The sequence below is a fragment of the Triticum aestivum genome, chromosome 7A (genome assembly GCF_018294505.1).
Source record: "Triticum aestivum cultivar Chinese Spring chromosome 7A, IWGSC CS RefSeq v2.1, whole genome shotgun sequence".
Lineage (NCBI taxonomy): Eukaryota > Viridiplantae > Streptophyta > Magnoliopsida > Poales > Poaceae > Triticum > Triticum aestivum.
This window is the reverse complement of record NC_057812.1, coordinates 382,014,834-382,040,332: the sequence shown is the minus strand read 5'-3', so window position 1 is coordinate 382,040,332 and position 25,499 is coordinate 382,014,834.

Here is a 25,499-nt window from a genome sequence, read left to right as displayed (position 1 = left end):
CCCATGGTTATTGTGGCCTAGTTTTAAAAAATAGGTTATTGCAGCCACTAGCAAACTGCAGAAAAAGAACTGCACTGACTACAAGCAAACAAATAAACAAGACAACAAGGAAATAAATAAACAACTTAAACTAGGCTATCACGGCTATTACACATATTACATCCACTGGGCATCAAAGTTCGCCACTAGTGCAAATATAGGGAACACAGCAGCATATAAACGCCGCAGCAAAACAAGTCCAGAACTGAAACCACTTCAGAAGAGCTCAAGAAACAATATCCTGGGTACCCATAATGCTAGCAAGATGCTTAGCAAGCTTATTAAGTTTCTCTTGTTTGGCGATTCAGTCCTCCAGCGCTTGTTGTTGCACCAGAAAGTATGCATCTGAATTCTGCAGGGACTTCCTCAGTCCTTCGGCTTCCAGTCGCATAACATCTGATCGATGTCTTTCAACTTGAACTTGAGACTCAAGAAGCCGAACTGATTCAAGCAATGAGTTCGAAGAGCTGGTGCTAGCAGTGGTAGCCAGTAACTCGAACACTACATCAAGACAGGACTTTGGGGTTGTCTCAGTGTCTTCAATATAGTTTTTATCAGCTTTCTTGGAGACCAACAGGGATGGCTCACTATCTTGAACCTTATCTGCATTACTTCCTTTACCATTGCATAACAGGGTACTCTTCTCCAATATTTTATCCGCGTTCTAAAAGAGAAACAAACAAACACATCTCAGGTTTACAATGTAGTATATGAAACTCATTTTGGTAAACTAGTTCAGTAGTAAGGTGGACATGATAACAACATGAAACAAACATATATCTATGTAGTATGGTCACTATATGGTCTATATCATTCTAGTTTAAGTTGCCAAATCAAGATAGATACATTTCGAATCATATCTATTTAAGACAAACCAGCATAGACAGAATATAAGTGTGGGAAACTACACAGCAATAACAACACTTGTAATGTGCATGGCATGAGAACATAACTATTTATTCAATGGAAAATAAAATCAACATAGAGCAAGTTACAACAGCAAACAGCCAAACACGTTGAAGAAACAGGTTTAAAACATACCTGTTGCGCCATTGGAGTTTCGATTGCATCCTTCAAATTTGAAATTAGTTGGTATCAGTAAATACAGTGATGCAAGAGCAAAGTAGTATGAACCATAGCTACGGAACCTGACCTGAGAATAATTCTTCTTCTGCTTTAAGCGTTGACTTCGGGTTCGGAGTGGTGGTCCTCGTGATTTGGGCACTGCAGTTGCCTTACTAACTGCTCGTGTTTGGGTGCTCTATGGTGGAGACGGTGCTGTGTCAACGGGAACTGGGTGTCTATGTGCTGGGGTTGGGGTTAGAAGGGGTGTAGCTGGTTCTCTGTCCAACTGGGTAGGGTACAATCTACATTAGTGTGGGTTATGTGTGGTGGGGCTGGTTCTTGGGCAAGTACAACCGTGGTTCTATCTGCATCGACAGGTAGCATGATCTTTTCTGAAGACCGTGTTTTTACTCCCACGGATACTGCCATCACTCCCTCCAATTGAAATGGCTGATAAACAAGAAAAGTAATTGAATGTACAGACATTGTAAGATAGACAGGTGGAATGGATAGTAGGGAAGAAAACATGGCATGAAATAATTCACAGTTATGTTGACTAAGCAAACAGAATGGCAGGACATAATTTCACATATATGATGGCTAATTAAACAGGATAGCATGACACAATTTCACATGTATGATGGCTAACTAAACATGATAGAATGACATACTTCAAAATATGATGACTATGTAAACAGGATGACATGATATAACTATACGATGTGTCTATTAAAGTGGTTGGCATGCCATAAATCACAAACATGTCATCGATGGAAACATGATGGCATGATATAATTCACGGATAGAATGACATAATTTAAATATGATGACTATGTAAACAGGATGAGATGATATAACTATATTATGTCTTTAGAAAATGGATTGGCATGCCATAATTCAGATACATGCTGTCTATGTAAACATCATGGCATGACATAATTCAAATATACTAAGGAAGTGAGCAGAGGGCAATCGCATATATGATGTGTCAACTAAGGAGATGGCATTCAATATTGTGTATATGATGTAAAAACTAAGCATTGCAATACAACATATGTATTATATGAGTAATATAACCCTACCAAGTTTGAGCATACACCTCAGGGGGATAATAGGACTGGTCATCTGCCTCTGAATCCTCCTCTGAAGAGCTATCTGTAACCAGCAAGATATCTGCTTCAGCAGGTAGCATTGTCTGCTCTGAAGACCTTGTTTTCACTCGAGATTTCTCCATCACCAATTCAAATGGCTGATGCACAGGAAGAGCAGTTGAATATACAAACATTGTCGACAAAAGCAATGAGAAATACAAAAAAAGGACGGCATGATATAATTCACATATATGACGCTTGCCTAAACAGCATGGCATTGCATAATTCACATACATAATGCCTTGCAACAAGATAACATTGCATAATTCACATATATAATGTCTTGCAACAAGATGGCATTGCATAATTCACATATATGGTAATTAGATACTAAACAGGTGGCATTCACACAAAGCATGTCTAAACTAATTAAATGACATAGCAATGCAAGATACCATACGCACGATATGAGCAACATAACCCTGCCAAGTTAGGGCATGCACCTCAGGGGGGAAATATGACTAGTCATCTGTCTCTGAATCCTCCTCTGACGAGCTATCGGTAACCAGCAAGACATGCGCTTCGTCAGATAGCATTGTCTGCTTTGAAGACCTTGTTTTCACTCCAGATTTTTCCATGACCGTGCCAAATGGGTGATGCACAGGAAGAGTAATTGAATGTACTAAAATTGTTGACAAATTTAACACGTAATAAAAAAATGATGGCATGATATAATTCACATATAAGATGACTGGCTAACTAGGGTGGCATTGCAAGATTCACATATATGATGCCTGGCTAGACAAGATGGCATTGCATGATTCACATATATGATAAAGAAACTAAACAGATGGCATTGACACAAAGCATGTCTAAACTAAGTAGATGACATCTTTAATGTATACAGTAAGCAATGCAAGGCACCATATGCATGATATTACCAGCATTAGCATGCCAAGTTAGAGCGAAGACCTCACGGGGTAAATAGGAGTGCTCTTCTCCTTCTGAATCCCCCTCATAATAGTTATCTTCCTCTTGATTACGATCCGAAATGGGTGGAGGGGGTCTGCCTTTGCGCCCACCATGGAACGACGTCTGCATGAAATTTTATTGCCACGCAAGGCTCGTCTCTTTTGCCCTACATGATCAGTTCCATTGTGTACAATAACTGGCATGCATAGGAATAAACCATAGTGAGATTATGTAAGGAGTGCATGCACAAATCCAGAGTGATGGTAGCAAACTGTGGATAGACCCAAAACCAATGATAGCAGGCAGATAATAGCTTTAGTTAGAAAATACAGATAATGGCTCCTTTAATGTTTGTTTGCACCCAACATGAAACTCATAGTAGACACCGGAGATTAACCAGATAGTAGACAGATAGTACAGATTGCTACCCCAATATGTACCCCACAACCATTTAAAAACTCAAGTTCAGCATTAGTTTGGACCTGACTCAGAGTCTAATAGGTGAACACGACGATAATGTAGCATGTCATCATATTAAGCGACGCATAACATAAGTAGACACGGAAGAGTGCGACTCTCTTGTGGACCCGTGTAGTCCTCAAGGTCATCTGCTCAGTTAATGACGGTAATGCAGTTGCCATGGCTGTCGGCGGCGGGGAAGAAGATCTGAGGCGGCGAAAGACAGTCTGGAGAGCAGATCCCTGCTGTGGTGAACCCTTCCGTTGTTGGAGTAGCTGAGCTGGGGTGGAACACAGCGCCGCAGGAGCAGGACAAACCACACAAGGTTTTCTTTGACACATATCTGTAACAGAAGTAATTGAGTAAGGGCTTGTTTGAATTTGAGGATTCTAATAATGCAGGGATAGGAAATAGACAAGAATAGGATAGGAATGCACGTGCAAAACAGAGAATTTAAAAACACAGGATTTCTGCCAATCTGGGTGTTTGATTCACAACAATTGGAAGATTATAGGATGCAAAAAAGCATGGTGAGATTAAGTCAAACCACAAGAAAATGTACGGTTATAATGCTATTATGCTACTATCTCTTATTCTTGTGCTTGATGAATAGGAATATGAAAAGGAGGAGAAGTGGAAATTAGAATTCCTACGGTTTTTCTTTCAAGGAGACACTAAAGGAACAAATCCTACAGTTTTCCTTTGCTCCATTCCTTTGCACCAAATTCATGAAAAGTAGTACCATAGGAAACTTTCCAATTCTGATGTTTTTCATTCACTTTTCCTTTCAAGCACTGGCGATTCTAGTAGGCAGGCTTGAGCAAGGAAAATCCTACACTAAAAAATGTTTTTGTGCTACTTCTATTACTTTGGACCCAGGCCACTGCCATACTAGCTCAACTCCCAGGCCCATCGACAAATGCACAGCTCAAACGCGCAGAGATAAATAATGATGGCGTTCAAGAGAGTCCATCACGGATAGCTAAGTTGCCTGGTACCTCACTGCTTGTCATATAGTAGGATAAAATAATCATATTTCCCGTTACTACGAGTGCTCAGTGGACAATATATATAACATGTAGAGTAAAAAAGAGATGCAACAAGTGTACAACCTCTTTGGCGAAGCCATGTCGATCTCAGCGTGATTGGGTTGGCCGGTGAGGATGCTCCGACTGACTTGGTTGTCAGGGGAGGGGAAGAAGATCTTAGGTGTCTGGAGATGGAGCCCGAGGTACTGCTCCGCTGTGATGGAGGGTTTCGTTGTTGCAGCAGCTCCGGTGAGTTTTACGACGCCGAGGCTGAAGCAGGACAAGAGAGACAACAAACAACGTTAACCTGAGTGGAATTCTAATAGCATCTCCAATACATGACGTAAAATACATAAACACAAAGTGCTAGATGTAAAATACATCAGCCGCTCATCTCTGAACTTAACTGTCAAAACTAAATTTAACTATGAAACTGAACTTAACTATCGAAACTGAACTTAACTGTCGAAACTGAATTTTGCTGTCGAAACTGAACGCACTAGCAAGGTGAGGCTACACATCGGTCAACTGACTTTTTCATCTCTGCTCAGTCGATTTTGCAGCCGTTGGATACGAAATCAAGGGCATGCGGTTCATCTTCAACCTCCACCCCCCCTGAGCCGGCCAAACAGCAGCCCCTCGCCGCCCGCGGCCGGCGGTGTGCCGCCCCGCCCGCCCCGAAAACACTCCCCACCGCCGGTCCACCGCCGCCCCGGCCATCCCTCTAGGCTCCCCCGTGCCGAGCTTTTTCTCCGGCGATCCCCACGCCACCGCCCTGCCAACACCCCGCCACCACCGGCGACCACTGCCCCCATCCTGAACCCTAACATAGATAGTGGGGTACCTCTCCGGCGAGCCCCCTCCCTATTGCGGTTGGTTCTTCCTTCACCCCGGCAGCATTGGAGTGAAGTGTAGCTAAATCGGAGCAGCATCGCAAGCAAGAGCAAGAGCGAGAGTAGTAGCGCGAGCAAGAGCAATAGCAAGAGCAGACCAGGTAGGGGACTGAGAGCAAGAGCAGAGCAGCAGCGCGAGCGAGAGCTAAAGCAGCAGCAGGTCCTATTAATGTGGACGTCGCCGCCAAGGGAGCGATGCCATGGAGGAAGTGGCCGGCGACGCCGCCGTGGATGGAGCCGCGCAGTGTGGGCTCGGGACCAAGCGCCGGCAGCACCGTGAGATCGAATCAGGAAGAAAATGCGGTGATTAGTGTACAACCTCTTTGGTGGCACCGATTAGGCCGCAGCTTCATCCGAGGAAATGGTGATGATGATGCTCTTCCGGTGGTGCAGGTGAAGACGGCAGTGTGGGAATGGAGGTGGTGCAAAACATGAGGGGAACGTCGGGGCAGCTCCTTGGAGGTGGAGGACGGTGTGGCTGAATCAGCGGGACGACGAGATCGACGATGGATCCTCATCCGGTACGGTGGATGAGGGACGTCGAGGTGTTGCTGTGGACGACGTCTTCGGGGAAGAGGCTCCGGCTGGGTGGCGGACGGAGCAGGGGGTGGGGTTTCATCGCGGGTTTTCGCGGCCTCGGCGTACGAATGGGTGGGCGGATGGGATGGCAGTGGGGAACCATGGCTTAGAGACGCGCTTGTCCGAAATGTGGGGTAAGTTACGAAAGTACCCCCACCGATTTGAGGCGGTTATTTCGGTTTAGGGGTACCACGGGCATTTCACGTGTCGGGATTTCACAGGAGGTGGGAGTTTTCGCGCGCGTTGTAATTTCGGAATAGCAAGGCGCGGGTTGAGATGGAGGGAGTTGTCGGAGCACAATGAGACAAAGATATATCTTAAATATTTCGGGCTAACAAGGTGCGGGTTGAAGAGGCGGGAGTTTCGCAGCACGATAGACAGAGACGCTAGCTTGAATTTTCGGCATAACAAGGCGCGGCTTGAAATTTCGGAAGAACAAGCTTAAAGTGTACCCAAAAAAAGACAATTTGCACCTCAACACGCACAACACACACACAAACACCATTTAGACTAGAGTAAGGTACACGGGCATTGCACGCATGAGATTTGGCAACCAAATTATGAATAAATACCACATTATAGCATGCAAGATTTGAGTCATATATGCATGATGTAGATGTTCATTTAATTCTTATAGTTCATTTCATTCAAAATCATCTAGTTTTTATAAGAAAGCTAATCTATTTAAAGATTCATGGAATTGTGCGTCGTAAGACATAAAGTAAAAAACAAATAATGACAAATCATGTAGAAAAACATTTGGGCAATTATGATACTGACGATTCTATAACAAATAAGAAGTGCTTGTGTTTTGTTGTTTGTGCATTATGTTTAAGTTCAACCATGGAGTCTTCTAGATTATACATGTTGCGAAATCTGGTGGAATCTAGATGATATCCAACGGCCAGTAGTGCTCAAATTTTCCATCTTTGGACCATCGGATTCGCCTCATCCAACGACCATCTTTCAAAGTTAAAGTTACCCGCACACAATATAAAAAATATATAAAATATAATATATATAGGGGTATATATATATATATATATATATATATATATATATGTGTGTGTGTGATGCAAAAGCCGCCCATCATCTCCAATTAGAGTAGTGTGTCCATGCACGGATGCGACGTGGCCAAATGATGTCTGCCATCGGTGTCTCAAATTCAAATCAGTCTGACCTTGTTCAATGTGTATACATTACAACATGCTCGTTTCCAAACCACACCGCGCAGATCTCCGTTATATTCATGCATGCATGGGTTTCAAACATCAGGATCTCTTATTCAAATATTTGAATTCAACTTTACATTGATTGTGACCTCACCTATTCAGCTATTCTTTTACACACACACAGTAGTCTTCTGTTTATAATTGTACCACTAACTTTCTCTCGTGCATGCATGCACACACACTACCAGTCAGCATTATCCATCGCACGCATGCAATCTTTTTCTTCAGGTCGGTCTCCCATGAAGGCACACACCAACACACATCCCCCTCTCCATCATATCAGGCATTCTTTATCTCTCACGCGTGCATGCGCAACGATCGATGTTCCTCTATGTATGTGTGTATATAGCTAGGTCTTTCATAGTTTTCCACACAAACCGATCAATCGATATGTCGAGTGAGGTATCACCCTCTTTCCCACGTCCACATCGATCAATATATACCTCTCTATATAGGATTAACATATATAGCTAATACACCCACATTAATTATGTATCCAACGTCCCCCTCTCATCATCCATGCCTTTCGCTTCATCTCTCAGACGCGTGCACAATGGAAAAGACAGGGGGCAGTAAGGGCCCTGCCCCCCTCCCCCCTAACATCACTATATATCAAGGCTAATATGAATGTGATCGTTAGACAATTGCTTCTAAAAATGGTTTAAGTTCATGAATTGACCCTCCTCGTAAAGGATTAGCAATGCTTGGCCCCCTAGCTCATTTATTTTTCATGGCTCCGCCACTGCACGCATCAGTGCACGTGTTCGCCCTCTCTCTCTCTCTCTCTCTAAATATCGATCTCGCACTTGTGCATTCCTTCATAGTCTCCCTCCACTCGGCCCCTCGCACCATCTTCTAGCCCCCCACCGGATTTTGCCACATGTACAATCTAGCAGACTCCATGGTTGAACTTTAGCATAATGCACAAACCTCAAAATAACAGTGGTTCTCTTTTGTTCTAGAATCTTCCATATCATAACTGCCCAAACTTTTTTCTAGTTGAATTGCCATTATTTGTTTTTACTTTATGCTTTACAACGCACAATTCCATGAATCGTAAAATAGATTAAGGGCTTCTTTGGTTCAAAGGATTCTCAATGGAATTTGGAGGATTCTAATCATTAGGAATTTTTCCTATCTTGGTTGTTTGATTCGTAGGATTGTAAACCATAGGAATTTTTCCATATGATTCATTCGCACTAGATTTCATAGGAAACATCCCATCCACTCAAACCTCTTTGAAAGAATTCTGCATTTTTTCTATGCACAATCAAACACTCGTACAATCCTGTAGAATTCAAGACGACATTGCACTATAATCCCATGTTTTTCCTATTCCCGCGTTCTTTGCTTTTTTATAAAAACTAATTGATTTTGAATGAGATGAACTACAAGAATTAAACGAAGGGCTACATCAGGCATATATGACTCAGAGCTTACATGCTATAGTGTGGTATTTATTCATAATTTGGTTGCAAAATCTGATGCGTGCAATGCATGTGTACCTTACTAGTACTTCGAGTATGTGCAAAACACGTAAATTAGAATACCAATGGCACGCTACATAGTGTCTCTCTTACAGTTCATGAAGCCACATGGCACATGTGTAGGCGTTGTCACGGCCTCCTTGCGTGGATTGATCACAGTGACATGTTTCTGGTTCCAGAAGAATGTACTCGTCCTCCCTGAGCCATACTGGCGATACATGCACGAAGCGAAGATGTGCACGCACGCCATGCACGCACTCATTCCTCGCACGCACACGCGGGTACACAGGCGGATGCAATTTTGTACCAAGATCCACCCCATGTGATAATTTGACGCGTGTAAAGTCGTTCACTTCATTGATGGTCAATTAATACAGCGCATGCAAATTGAGTGGACGTGAGGGCGGAAGAAAGACATTATTACTCCACTGCGCGCATGCGAGTAGTTAAATCGTGGGTTGCTAGTAGTACTTCCATTGGTCTCCTTCGTATTTTGTGCCAATGTTTGACAGTAACATAATATTTACGCATTTGAGCAGTGTAGTACTTGAAATTTATGTTCCGCTAAACTCATCGGGAGCCGTTTCGGGCCTCGAAACCAAAACCATCAATTAATCTTTACCTTGTTCCCATCACATTCGAAAGCCTGCTCACACCTACTAGTAGTACGTACCAAACCTGAACGTGTTCCCACTATGCATGTATTAGTACTAGTGCTAGTACTTAGGTTATAAAAAGGGGAACTACCTAACCGAAAATCAATCTACCTTTCCTCCTCATAAGTGCTTCTTCTTCGTCCGTCGTTGCCATGGCCGGTGAGCAGAGCTCTAGGTCGAGAACTACTCGTAACTAGGGAGCGGCAACCAAGGCTGCAGAAAAAAAGAGAGGGCTCGCCGCCACGCAGACACCTCGAAAGATCTCTCGCGGGCAGGCGATGGCTCCCAGGAGCGCCCTAGCCGCGGAGGAAAACATGCCGAGCCGGCGGAGTTGGAGTCGTTATCCCTCGACGGCATGCCCGATCAGCTCAATAAGCAGAAGGAGTTCATCCAAGGCTTGATGGAGTTGTTGAAGGAGAGCCTCGACTACATGCCCGCTGAGCTCAATCAACAGGGGAGTTGACCGCCGGCTTGGTGATGCTACTGAAGAAGAGCATTGCTTCAGAGAAGAAGCGATCGGCGAAATCCTGCGACTTCGGGAGGACAATGCGAAGCTTTGCCACGAGATCGACCTGTTGAAGGAGAAGAACGCCGGCTGGAAGAAGCTGCATGAGAATAGTAGTTCCTTGATGAAGATGCTACAGGCCCTCGCCATGGAACAGAAGGAAGAGTTGATGAAGCTCCGCATCGAGCACCCGGCTGCTGTCAAGGTACGTAATATGGCCGTGGAACAGATGATGAAGGCTCGCGTCAAGAAATGCCGCGTCATGGACACAATGATGAAGATGGCGGAGGAGACGCACAAGGAGATGGAGGTCGTGGAGGCGATGAAGAAGCAGTTACGACTCCACGGCGAATTAGATCATTTGGGGTGATAATCTTCCTTCTTTTGCTCCTGTGTTTCATCTTTTGCTTCGGGTGTTTCGCTGCACGTGTCACGTTCTCTGCGAGGCATGAATAGAACAATGTTTTTTTGAGGGAATGAATAGAACAATTCTAACAATGAGATGACTAGCAAATTAGATCATTTTTATCGCCATATGGCACTGGGCTGCCGTGTTTCGTGCTCCTCCGTCGCAGTACTACTCCAGTGGAAAACTTGAGTATACCGCATGGTTCTTTGCTCCTCCTCGATCAGGTCATCGGCACATTTATACGAGCAATCAAATCACAAGGCCCCGCCTTCCAGCAGTAATGAGCCGTCAAATCACAAAGGCCCTTGCCTCTCGTGAAACCGACCAAGCTAGACTGCCCCGCCCTCTAGCCTTTTAAAAATGTATACTTTTGTACAGCAGTAGTATCGATGGATTGCGCCATGGAGCAAAACTTGAAATTAAAAAAAGTTTGGTACATATAGAGAGCGCTCGTCGCCAAATTATGCATATAGTACTATTAAAAAGGCTAGTCACAATAATGGTGTCCAGCACAACCCACCCCTCACATAAAACTAAGAGGGTGCTTGGATACGTTTTAGTCCCATGACTAAAAGTACTGGGACTAAAACATGATAGCCTCACCCATGCTTGGATCCAAATACTAAAAAGTCTAAAATCAAGTTAATGAGCATTTATTATCCTCCAAACCCTCCAATCCAGAACTTGCCTGTGTTAAAGGAGAGGAGTTAAATGAGTAGAGAGAGGACTAATCCACATTTTAGTAGGGGTACCCCTGACTAAAAAAAATTAGTCTCAAGACTAGTTTTAGCCCCTCTTTAGTTAGGGGTGCTTGGAACTTTAGCCTCTTAAAGAGACTATTTTTAGTCAGACTAAAATAAGTCCCCTGGATCCAAGCACCCTCTAAGCATCCTGGAATTCCTTGACAAAACTAAGCACCCTGAAATTCTTTGACAACTAAACTGTTGGCTATATGATGTTGGCCATATATATTGCACGTATATAATGTGAAGAAACGAGTGGTAGTACTATACCAACTAAAAGGTGAAATGTAAGAAATACTAGTATGTACGTACTGAAGAGTTAAAGTAACGAGAAGAAACATAACATAGTTCTGCTGGGGGCTCAGCACAATACACCCCTCAAATTAAATTAAGCACACATGGAACTAAACTTTGCAACTATTCCGGTAGACACTGCATTAGAACCACCATGAGCAACGACACTGCCACCTTACTCGGAGTCCTCGTCCACGTCCTCGACTTCGTCCTTGTCCCTGTTCCTCTTGGCCGATACTTCTTTGCTTGAACCGCACACTTGGCTGTTGGTCTTCATCCAACCCTTGTTGATATTGAAGCAAAGGTAGCCATCCATTACAGCGTAGTGGATGTGGTCTATATCTAGTAAATTCCGCTGCCATGCATGACGATGAAACATGTAATGAGGTTTCTCCAGTTTACCGTACGAAGGATGAACCATGGCTCCTGCCAGGGTCAACATTGAAGTCTGACGAGAAGACACCAGCTGATTCTTCTGGAGGTCGAAGGTGTTGCCTGATGTCTACTACATAACCTTATTCTTGTAGACGTTGTTGGGCCTCCAAGTGCAGAGGTTTGTAGGAAAGTAGCAAATTTCCCTCAAGTGGATGACCTAAGGTTTATCAGTCTGTAGGAGGCGTAGGATGAAGATGGTCTCTCTCAAGCAACCCTACAACCAAGTAACAAAGAGTCTCTTGTGTCCCCAACACACCCAATACAATGGTAAATTGTATAGGTGCACTAGATCGGCGAAGAGATGGTGATACAAGTGGTATATGGATGGTAGATAAAGGTATTTGTAATCTGAGTTTATAAAAACAGCAAGGTAGCAAGTGATAAAAGTGAGCGTAAACGGTATTGCAATGTGTGGAAATAAGGCCTAGGGTTCATACTTTTGCTAGTGTAAGTTCCCTCAACAATACAAATATAATTGGATCACATAACTATCCCTCAACATGCAACAAAGAGTCACTCCAAAGTCACTAATAGCGGAGAACGAACGAAGAGATTATGGTAGGGTACGAAACCACCTCAAAGTTATTCTTTCCAATCAATCCGTTGGGCTATTCCTATAACTGTCACAAACAGCCCAAGAGTTCGTACTAGAATAACACATTAAGACACAAATCAACCAAAACCCTAATGTCACCTAGATACTCCAATGTCACCTCAAGTATCCGTGGGTATGATTATACGATATGCATCACACAATCTCAGATTCATCTATTCAACCAACACAAAGGACCTCAAAAGTGCCCCAAAGTTCCTACCGGAGAATCACGACGAAAACGTGCGCCAACCCCTATGCATAGGTTCCCAATGTCACGAAAGCTGCAAGTTGGTCACCAAGATACATCAAGTGGCACGTGGTATCCCATTGTCACCGTAGATATCCACGGCAAGACATACATCAAGTGTTCTCAAATCTTTAAAGACTCAATCCGATAAGATTACTTCAAAGGGGAAACTCAATTCATTACAAGAGAGAAGAGGGGGAGGAGAAACATAAGATCCAACTATAATAGCAAAGCTCGCAATACATCAAGATTGTATGATCTCAAGAACATGAGAGAGAGAGAGAGAGATCAAACACATAGCTACTGGTACATACTCTCAGCCCCGAGGGAGAACTACTCCCTCCTCGTCATGGAGAGCGCCGGGATGATGAAGATGGCCACCGGTGAGGGTTCCCCCCTCCGGCAGGGTGCCGGAACAGGGTCCCGATTGACTTTTGGTGGCTACGGAGGCTTCTGGCGGCGGAACTCCTGATCTAATCTCTTGTTCTGGAAGTTTTAGGGTATATGGAGTTATATAGGCAGAAAAAGCACGTCAGGGGAGCCACGAGGGCCCCACGAGACAGGGGGCGTGCCCTAGGGGGGGGGCGCCCCCACCCTCGTGAGCACCTCGTTCCTTCCTTGACGTGGGGTCCAAGTCCATCAGGTTTGTTTCCTTACAAAAATAACTTCTCCAGTTGATTTCGTTCCGTTTCGACTCCGTCTGATATTCCTTTTCTTCAAAACACTGAAATAGGCATAAAACAGCAAATCTGGGCTGGGCCTCCGGTTAATATGTTTGTCCCAAAAATTATATAAAAGTGGAAAATAAAGCGCAATATTGCCCAAAATAGTAGATAATATAGCATGGAGCAATCGAAAATTATAGATACGTTCGAGACGTATCAAGCATCCCCAAGCTTAATTCCTGCTCGTCCTCGAGTAGGTAAATGATAAAAAGATAATTTTTGATGTGGAATGCTAGTTGGCATAATTTCAATGTAATTCTTCTTACTTGTGATATGAATATTCAGATCCATAAGATTCAAGACAAAAGTTCATATTGACATAGAAATAATAATACTTCAAGCATACTAACTTAAGCAATTATGTCTCTTCAAAATAACATGGCCAAAGAAAGTTATCCCTACAAAATCATATAGTCTGGCTATGCTCCATCTTCACCACACAACATATTGGAATCATGCACAACCCCGATGACAAGCCAAGCAATTGTTTCATACTTTTGATGTTCTCAAACTTTTTCAATCTTCACGCAATACATGAGTGTGAGCCATGGATATAGCACTATAGGTGGAATAGAATGGTGGTTGTGGAGAAGACAAAAAGGAGAAGATAGTCTCACATCAACTAGGCGTATCAACAGGCTATGGAGATGCCCATCAATAGATATCAATGTGAGTGAGTAGGGATTGCCATGCAATGGATGCACTAGAGCTATAAGTATATGAAAGCTCAAAAAGAAACTAAGTGGGTGTGCATCCAACTCGCTTGCTCATGAAGACCTAGGGCATTTTGAGGAAGCCCATCATTGGAATATACAAGATAAGTTCTATAATGAAAGATTCCCACTGGTGTATAAAAGTGACAACATATGAGACTCTCTATATGAAGAACATGGTGCTACTTTGAAGCACAATATATGAGACTCGCTATATCATGGTGCTACTTTGAAGCACAAGTGTGGAAAAAGGAATAGTAGCATTGCCCCATTTATTTTCTTTTTTCTTTTTTATTATTCTTTGGCCTTTCTTTTTTTATTTGGCCTTTCTTTTTTTTATTTGGCCTTCCTTTTTTTATTTGGCCTTTCTCTTTTTTTTGGGACAATGCTCTATTGAATGATGATCATCACACTTCTATCTATTTACAACTCAATGATTACAAATTGATACTAGAACAAAGTATGACTCTATATGAATGCCTCCGGCGGTGTACCAGGATGTGCAATGATGCATGAGTGACATGTATGAAAGAATTATGAACGGTGGCTTTGCCACAAATACTATGTCAACTACATGATCATACTAAGCAATATGACAATGATGGAGTGTGTCATAATAAACGAAACGGTGGAAAGTTGCATCGCAATATATCTCGGAATGGCTATGGAAATGCCATAATAGGTAGGTATGGTGGCTGTTTTGAGGAAGGTATATGGTGGGTTTATGGTACCGGCGAAAGTTCCGCGGTACTAGAGAGGCTAGCAATGGTGGAAGGGTGAGAGTGCATATAATCCATGGACTCAACATTAGTCATAAAGAACTCATATACTTATTGCAAAAATCTACAAGTTATCAAAGCAAAGTACTACGTGCATGCTCGTAGGGGGATAGATTGGTAGGAAAAGACCATCGCTCGTCCCCGACTGCCACTTATAAGGTAGACAATAAATAAATCATGCTCCGACTTCGTCACATAACGGTTCACCATACGTGCATGCTATGGGAATCACAAACTTAAAAACAATTTTCTCTCAAATTCACAATTACTCAACTAGCATGACTCTAATATCACCATCTCCATATCTCAAAACAATTATCATGCTTCAATCTTTTCTTAGTATTCAACGCACTCATAAGAGAATTTTATTATTCTTGAATACATAGCATATTAGGATTTTAAGCATATTACCATGCTATTTAAGACTCTCAAAATAATCTAAGGGATGCATGAGAGTTCATCTATTTCTTCAAAATAAAACTACCACCATGCTCTAAAAGATATAAGTGAAGCACTAGAGCAAATGACAAACTACTCCGAAAGATTTAAGTGAAGATCAATGAGTAGTCGAATAATTATGCAACTATGTGAAGACTCTCTAACATTTAATAATTTCAGATCTTGGTATTCTATTCAAACAGCAAGCAAAGCAAAATAAAATGACATTCTAAGAATAGCAAACATCATGTGAAGTAGCAAAAACTTAGGATCAACCGAAAATAACCGATAGTTGTTGAAGAAGAAAGGTGGGATGCCAACCGGGGCATCCCCAAGCTTAGATGCTTGAGAATTCTTGAAATATTATCTTGGGGTGCCTTGGGAATCCGCAAGCTTGAGCTTTTGTGTGTCTTTAATTCCTCTCATATCACGGTCTCCCTAAATCTCAAAAGCTTCATCCACACAAAACTCAACAAGGACTCGTGAGATAAGTTAGTATAAACCATTGCCAAAACCTTATCATACTCTACTGTAGCAAATCACTAAAATTATTATTCAACATTGAATACTAAATGCCTCTGCATATTTAATAGTCCTATCGTCAAATAGAATCACTAAAGAAGCAAACATATGCAAACAATGCAAACATAACAGCAATCTGCCTAAACAGGATAGTCTATAAAGAATGCAGAAACATCCATACTTCCCTAGCTCCAAAAATTATGAAAGAAAATCCCCAATGTAGTAAATTTATCAAAGCTTAATATTCAAAAGGTTTCAACAATTTATCACATTCTGAATTTTCTAGGGAACTATTGCAACAGCGATAAACTTTCTGTTTTGAAACAGCAACATGTGGACTTCTAACATACGCATAGTAAAGGCTATCAATGCCAATTTTATTGAAATAAAAGATGCAAAACATTTTTATAAATAACAGCAACCAAATCCTAACAAAATAAATTGACGCTCCAAGCAAAACACATATCATTTGGCGAATAAAAATATAGCTCCAAGTAAAGTTACCGATGAACGAAGACGAAAGAGGGGATGCCTTCCGGGGCATCCCCAAGCTTAGGTTCTTGGTTATCCTTGAATATTACCTTGGGGTGCCTTGGTCATCCCCAATATTAGGCTCTTTCCACTCCTTATTCCGTAGTCCATCGAATCCTTACCCAAAACTTGATAACTTCACAACACAAAACATAACAGAAAACTCGTAAGCTCCGTTAGCGAAAGAAAATAAAACACTACTTCAAGGTACTGTAATGAACTCATTATTTATTTATATTGGTGTTAAACCTACTGTATTCCAACTTATCTATGGTTTATAAACTATTTTACTAGCCATAGATTCAACAAAATAAGCAAACAACACACGAAAAACAGAATCTGTCAAAACAGAACTGTCTATAGTAATCTGGATCAAACGTATACTTCTGGAACTCATAAAATTCTCAAATAAATTTCGGGACCTGAGGAATTTATCTATTAATCATCTTCAAAAATAATTAACTAAATATCACTCTCCAAATAAAAATGGTAGCAATTCTCGTGGCGCTAAAGTTTCTGTTTTTTACAGCATGATCAACAAGACTTTCCCCAAGTCTTCCCAAAGGTTCTACTTGGTACAAACACTAATTAAAAGCATAAAAACACATCTAAACAGAGGATAGATGAATTATTTATTACTAAACAGTAGCAAAAAGCAAGGAACAAAAATAAAGTTGGGTTGCCTCCCAACAAGCGCTATCGTTTAACGCCCCTAGCTAGGCATGATGATTTCAATGATGCTCACATAAAATATAAGGATTGTAACATAAAGAGGGCATCATGAAGAATATGACTAGCACATTTAAGTCTAACCCACTTACTATGCAGAGGGATTTTTTGAGAAAACAACTTATGGGAACAAGAATCATCTTGCAAAGGAAGGTAAAGCAAGCATAACCTCAAAACTTTAAGCACGTAGAGAGGAAACTTGACATTATTGCAATTCCTACAAGCATATGTTCCTCCCTCATAATAATTTTCAATAGCATCATGAATGAATTCAACAATATAACTATCACATAAATCATTCTTTTCATGATCTACAAGCATAGAAAATTTACTACTCTCCACATAAGCAAAATTCTTCTCTTGAATAGTAGTGGGAGCAAACTCAACAAAGTAACTATCATGGGATTCAAAATTTAAATCAAGATGACAAGTTTCATTGTTATCATTATTCTTTAAAGAATACGTGTCATCACAATAATCATCATAGATAGGAGGCATGCTTTCATCATACTAAATTTGCTCATCAAAACTTGGGGGACAAAAAATATCATCTTCATCAAACATAGCTTCCCCAAGCTTGTTACTTTGCATATCATTAGTATCATGGATATTCAAGGAATTCATACTAACAACATTGCACTCATGCTCATCATTCAAATATTTAGTGCCAAACATTTTATAGATTTCTTCTTCTAGCACTTGAGCACAATTATCCTTTCCATCATATTCACGAAAGATATTAAAAAGGTGAAGCGTATGAGACAAACTCAATTCCATTTTTTATAGTTTTATTTTATAAACTAAACTAGTGATAAAAACAAGAAACTAAAAGACTTGATTGCAAGATCTAAAGATATACCTTCAAGCACTCACCTCCCCGGCAACGGCGCCAGAAAAGAGCTTGATGTCCACTACACAACCTTCTTCTTGTAGACGTTGTTGGGCCTCCAAGTGCAGAGGTTTGTAGGACAGTAGCAAATTTCCCTCAAGTGGATGACCTAAGGTTTATCAATCCGTAGGAGGCGTAGGATGAAGATGGTCTCTCTCAAGCAACCCTGCAACCAAGTAACAAAGAGTCTCTTGTGTCCCCAACACACCCAATACAATGGTAAATTGTATAGGTGCACTAGTTCGGCGAAGAGATGGTGATACAAGTGGTATATCGATGGTAGATAAAGGTATTTGTAATCTGAAATTATAAAAACAACAAGGTAGAAAGTGATAAAAGTGAGCGTAAACGGTATTGCAATGTGTGGAAATAAGGCCTAGGGTTCATACTTTCACTAGTGTAAGTTCCCTCAACAATACTAATATAATTGGATCACATAACTATCCCTCAACATGCAACAAAGAGTCACTCCAAAGTCACTAATAGCGGAGAATGAACGAAGAGATTATGGTAGGGTACGAAACCACCTCAAAGTTATTCTTTCCAATCAATTCGTTGGGCTATTCCTATAAGTGTCACAAACAGACCTAGAGTTCGTACTAGAATAACACCTTAAGACACAAATCAACCAAAACCCTAATGTCACCTAGATACTCCAATGTCACCTCAAGTATCCGTGGGTATGATTATACGATATGCATCACACAATCTCAGATTCATCTATTCAACCAACACAAAGGACCTCAAAAGTGCCCCAAAGTTACTACTGGAGAATCAGGACGAAAATGTGCGGCAACACTTATGCATAGGTTCTCAATGTCACGAAACCCGCAAGTTGGTCACCAAGACATCATCAAAACGCACATGGTATCCCATTGTCACCACAGATATCCACGGCAAGACATACATCAAGTGTTCTCAAATATTTAAAGACTCAATCCGATAAGATTACTTCAAAGGGGAAACTCAATTCATTACAAGAGAGAAGAGGGGCAGGAGAAACATAAGATCCAACTATAATAGCAAAGCTCGTGATACATCAACATCGTATCATCTCAAGAACACGAGAGAGAGAGAGAGAGAGAGATCAAACACATAGCTACTGGTACATACCCTCAGCCCCGAGGGAGAACTACTCCCTCCTCGTCATGGAGAGCGCCGGGATGATGAAGATGGCCACCGGTGAGGGTTCCCCCCTCCGGCAGGGTGCCGGAACAGGGTCCCGATTGACTTTTGGTGGCTACGGAGGCTTCTGGCAGCGGAACTCCCGATCTGATCTCTTGTTCTAGAAGTTTTAGGGTATATGGAGTTATATAGGCAGAAAAAGCACATCAGGGGAGCCACGAGGGCCCCACGAGACAGGGGGGCGCGCCCTAGGGGTGGCGCCCCCACCCTCGTGAGCACCTCGTTCCTTCCTTGACGTGGGGTCCAAGTCCATCAGGTGTGTTTCCTTCCAAAAATAACTTCTCTAGTTGATTTAGTTCCGTTTCGACTCCGTCTGATATTCATTTTCTTCAAAACACTGAAATAGGCATAAAACAGCAAATCTGGGCTGGGCCTCTGGTTAATAGGTTAGTCCCAAAAATAATATAAAAGTGGAAAATAAAGACCAAAATTGCCCAAAACAGTAGATAATATAGCATGGAGCAGTCAAAAATTATAGATACGTTGGAGACGTATCAAGCATCCCCAAGCTTAATTCCTGCTCGTCCTCGAGTAGGTAAATGATAAAAAGATATTTTTTGATGTGGAATTCTAGTTGGCATAATTTCAATGTAATTCTTCTTACTTGGGATATGAATATTCAAATCCATAAGATTCAAGACAAAAGTTCATATTGACATAGAAATAATAATACTTCAAGCATACTAACTTAAGCAATTATGTATCTTCAAAATAACATGGCCAAAGAAAGTTATCCCTACAAAATCATATAGTCTGGCTATGCTCCATCTTCACCACACAACATATTTAAATCATGCACAAACCCAATGACAAGCCAAGCAATTGTTTCATACTTTTGATGTTCTCAAACTTTTTCAATCTTCACGCAATACATGAGCGTGAGCCATGGATATAGCACTATAGGTGGAATAGAATGGTGGTTGTGGAGAAGACAAAAAGGAGAAGACAGTCTCACATCAACTAGGCGTATCAACGGGCTATGGAGATGCCCATCAATAGATATCAATGTGAGTGAGTAGGGATTGCCATGCAATGGATGCACTAGAGCTATAAGTATATGAAAGCTCAAAAAGAAACTAAGTGGGTCTGCATCCAACTCGCTTGCTCACGAACACCTAGGGCATTTTGAGGAAGCCCATCATTGGAATATACAAGCCAAGTTCTATAATGAAAGATTCCCACTAGTATATAAAAGTGACAACATATGAGACTCTCTATATGAAGAACATGGTGCTACTTTGAAGCACAATATATAAGACTCGCTATATCATGGTGCTACTTTGAAGCACAAGTGTGGAAAAAGGAATAGTAGCATTGTCCCTTTTATTTTCTTTTTTTTATTTTTTTTATTTTTATTTGGCCTTCCTTTTTCTATTTGGCCTTCCTTTTTTTATTTGGCCTTTCTCTTTTTTTGGGACAATGCTCTATTGAATGATGATCATCACACTTCTATCTATTTACAACTCAATGATTACAACTCGATACTAGAACAAAGTATGACTCTATATGAATGCCTCCGGCGGTGTACCGCGATGTGCAATGACGCATGAGTGACATGTATGAAAGAATTATGAACGGTGGCTTTGCCACAAATACTATGTTAACTACGTGATCATGCTAAGCAATATGACAATGATGGAGTGTGTCATAATAAACGGAACGGTGGAAAGTTGCATGGCAATATATCTCGGAATGGCTATGGAAATGCCATAATAGGTAGGTATGGTGGCTGTTTTGAGGAAGGTATATGGTGGGTTTATGGTACTGGTGAAAGTTGCGCGGTACTAGAGAGGCTAGCAATGGTGGAAGGGTGAGAGTGCGTATAATCGATGGACTCAACATTAATCATAAAGAACTCACATACTTATTGCAAAAATCTACAAGTTATCAAAGCAAAGTACTACCGCGCATGCTCGTAGGGGGATAGATTGGTAGGAAAAGACCATCGCTTGTCCCCGACCGCCACTCATAAGGAAGACAATCAATAAATAAATCATGCTCCGACTTCGTCACATAACGGTTCACCATACGTGCATGCTACGGGAATCACAAACTTCAACACAAGTATCTCTCAAATTCACAACTACTCTACTAGCATGACTCTAATATCACAATCTCCATATCTCAAAACAATTATCATGCTTCAATATTTTCTTAGTATTCAACACACTCATAAGAGAATTTTGTTATTCTTGAATACCTAGCATATTAGTATTTTAAGCATATTACCATGCTATTTAAGACTCTCAAAATAATCTAAGTGATGCATGAGAGTTCATCCATTTCTTCAAAATAAAACTACCACCATGCTCTAAAAGATATAAGTGAAGCACTAGAGCAAATTACAAACTACTCCAAAAGATTTAAGTGAAGATCAATGAGTAGTCGAATAATTATGCGACTATGTGAAGACTCTCTAACATTTAATAATTTCAGATCTTGGTATTCTATTCAAACAGCAAGCAAAGCAAAATAAAATGACATTCTAAGAATATAAAACATCATGTGAAGAAGCAAAAACTTAGGATCAACCGAAACTAACCGATAATTATTGAAGAAGAAAGGTGGGATGCCAACCGGGGCATCCCCAAGCTTAGATGCTTGAGACTTCTTGAAATATTACCTTGGGGTACCTTGGGAATCCCCAAGCTTGATCTTTTGTGTGTCCTTAATTCCTCTCATATCACGGTCTCCCTAAATCTCAAAAGCTTCATCCACACAAAACTCAACAAGGACTCGTGAGATAAGTTAGTATAAACCATCGCCAAAACCTTATCATACTCTACTGTAGCAAATCACTAAAATTATTATTCAACATTGCATACTAAATGCCTCTGCATATTTAATAGTCCTATCGTCAAATGGAATCATTAAAGAAGCAAACATATGCAAACAATGCAAACATAACAGCAATCTGGCTAAACAGGATAGTCTGTAAAGAATGCAGCAACATCCATTCTTCCCTAGATCCAAAAATTATGAAAGAAAATTCCCACTGTAGTAAATTTATCAGAGCTTAATATGAAAAAGGTTTCAACATTTTATCACATTCGTAATTTTCTAGGGAATTATTGCAACAGCGGTAAACTATCTGTTTTCAAACAGCAACATGTGGACTTGTAACATACGCATAGTAAAGGCTATCAATGCCAATTTTATTGAAATAAAAGATACAAAACATTGTTATAAATAACAGCAAGCTAATCCTAAGAAAATAAATTGACGCTCCAACCAAAACACATATCATGTGGCGAATAAAAATATAGCTCCAAGTAAAGTTACCGATGAACGAAGACGAAAGAGGGGATGCCTTCCGGGGCATCCCCAAGCTTAGGCTCTTGGTTGTCCTTGAATATTACCTTGGGGTTCCTTTGGCATCCCCAATCTTAGGCTCTTGCCGCTCCTTATTCCGTAGTCCATCGAATCCTTACCCAAAACTTGAAAACTTCACAACACAAAACTTAACAAAAAACTCGTAAGCTCCGTTAGCGAAAGAAAACAAAACACTACTTCAAGGTACTGTAATGAAATCATTATTTATTTATATTGGTGTTAAACCTACTGTATTACAACTTATCTATGGTTTATAAACTATTTTACTAGCCATAGATTCATCAAAATAAGCAAACAACACACGAAAAACAGAATCTGTCAAAACAGAACAGTCTGTAGTAATCTGGATCAAACGTATACTTCTAGAACTCATAAAATTTTCAAATAAATTTCTGGACCTGAGGAATTTATCTATTAATCATCTTCAAAAAGAATTAACTAAATAGAACTCCCCAAATAAAAATGGCAGCAATTCTCGTGAGCGCTAAAGTTTCTGTTTTTTACAGCATGATCAACAAGACTTTCCCCAAGTCTTCCCAAAGGTTCTACTTGGCACAAACACTAACTAAAAGCATAAAAATACATATAAACAGAGTCTAGATGAATTATTTATTACTAAACAGGAGCAAAAATCAAGGAACAAAAATAAAGTTGGGTTGCCTCCCAACAAGCGCTATCGTTTAACGCCCCTAGCTAGGCATGATGATTTCAATGATGCTCACATAAAAGATAAGGATTGTAACATAAAGAGAGCATCATGAAGAATATTACTAGAACATTTAAGTCTAACCCACTTCCTATGCATAGGGATTTTTTGAGAAAACAACTTATGGGAACAAGAATCATCTTGCAAAGGAAGGTAAAGCAAGCATAACCTCAAAACTTTAAGCACATAGAGAGGAAACTTGACATTATTGCAATTCCTACAAGCATATGTTCCTCCCTCATAATAATTTTCAGTAGCATCATGAATGAATTCAACAATATAACTATCACATAAAGCATTCTTTTCATGATCTACAAGCATAGAAAATTACTACTCTCCACATAAGCAAAATTCTTCTCTTGAATAGTAGTGGGAGAAAACTCAACAAAGTAACTATCATGGGATTGAAAATTGAAATCAAGATGACAAGTTTCATTGTTATCATTATTCTTTAAAGAATACGTGTCATCACAATAATCATCATAGATAGGAGGCATGCTTTCATCATAATAAATTTGCTCATCAAAACTTGGGGGACAAAAAATATCATCTTCATCAAACATAGCTTCCCCAAGCTTGTGGCTTTGCATATCATTAGCATCATGGATATTCAAGGAATTCATACTAACAACATTGCAATCATGCTCATCATTCAAATATTTAGTGCCAAACATTTTATAGATTTCTTCTTCTAGCACTTGAGCACAATTATCCTTTCCATCATATTCACGAAAGATATTAAAAAGGTGAAGCGTATGAGACAAACTCAATTCCATTTTTTATAGTTTTATTTTATAAACTAAACTAGTGATAAAAACAAGAAACTAAAAGACTCGATTGCAAGATCTAAAGATATACCTTCAAGCACTCACCTCCCCGGCAACGGCGCCAGAAAAGAGCTTGATGTCTACTACACAACCTTCTTCTTGTAGACGTTGTTGGGCCTCCAAGTGCAGAGGTTTGTAGGACAGTAGCAAATTTCCCTCGAGTGGATGACCTAAGGTTTATCAATCCATAGGAGGCGTAGGATGAAGATGGTCTCTCTCAAGCAACCCTGCAACCAAGTAACAAAGAGTCTCTTGTGTCCCCAACACACCCAATACAATGGTAAATTGTATAGGTGCACTAGTTCGGCGAAGAGATGGTGATACACGTGGTATATGGATGGTAGATAAAGGTATTTGTAATCTGAAATTATAAAAACAACATGGTAGAAAGTGATAAAAGTGAGCGTAAACGGTATTGAAATGTGTGGAAATAAGGCCTAGGGTTCATACTTTCGCTAGTGTAAGTTCCCTCAACAATACTAATATAATTGGATCACATAACTATCCCTCAACATGCAACAAAGAGTCACTCCAAAGTTACTAATAGCGGAGAACGAACGAAGAAATTATGGTAGGGTACGAAACCACCTCAAAGTTATTCTTTCCAATCAATCCGTCGGGCTATTCCTATAAGTGTCACAAACAGACCTAGAGTTCGTACTAGAATAACACCTTAAGACACAAATCAACCAAAACCCTAATGTCACCTAGATACTCCAATGTCACCTCAAGTATCCGTGGGTATGATTATATGATATGCATCACACAATCTTAGATTCATCTATTCAGCCAACACAAAGGACCACAAAAGTGCCCCAAAGTTCCTACCGGACAATCAAGACGAAAATGTGCGCCAACCCCTATGCATAGGTTCCTAATGTCACGAAACCCGCAAGTTGGTCACCAAGACATACATCAAGTGGCACGTGGTATCCCATTTTCACCACAGATATCCACGGCAAGACATACATCAAGTGTTCTCAAATCTTTAAAGTCTCAATCCGATAAGATTACTTCAAAGGGGAAACTCAATTCATTACAAGAGAGAAGAGGGGGAGGAGAAACATAAGATCCAACTATAATAGCAAAGCTCGCGATACATCAAGATCGTTTCATCTCAAGAACACGAGAGAGAGAGATCAAATACATATCTACTGGTACATACCCTCAGCCCCGAGGGAGAACTACTCCCTCCTCGTCATGGAGAGCGCCGGGATGATGAAGATGGCCACCGGTGAGGGTTCCCCCCTCCGGCAGGGTGCCGGAACAGGGTCCCGATTGACTTTTGGTGGCTACGGAGGCTTCTGGCGGTGGAACTCCCGATCTAATCTCTTGTTCTGGAAGTTTTAGGGTATATGAAGTTATATAGGCAGAAAAAGCACGTCTGGGGAGC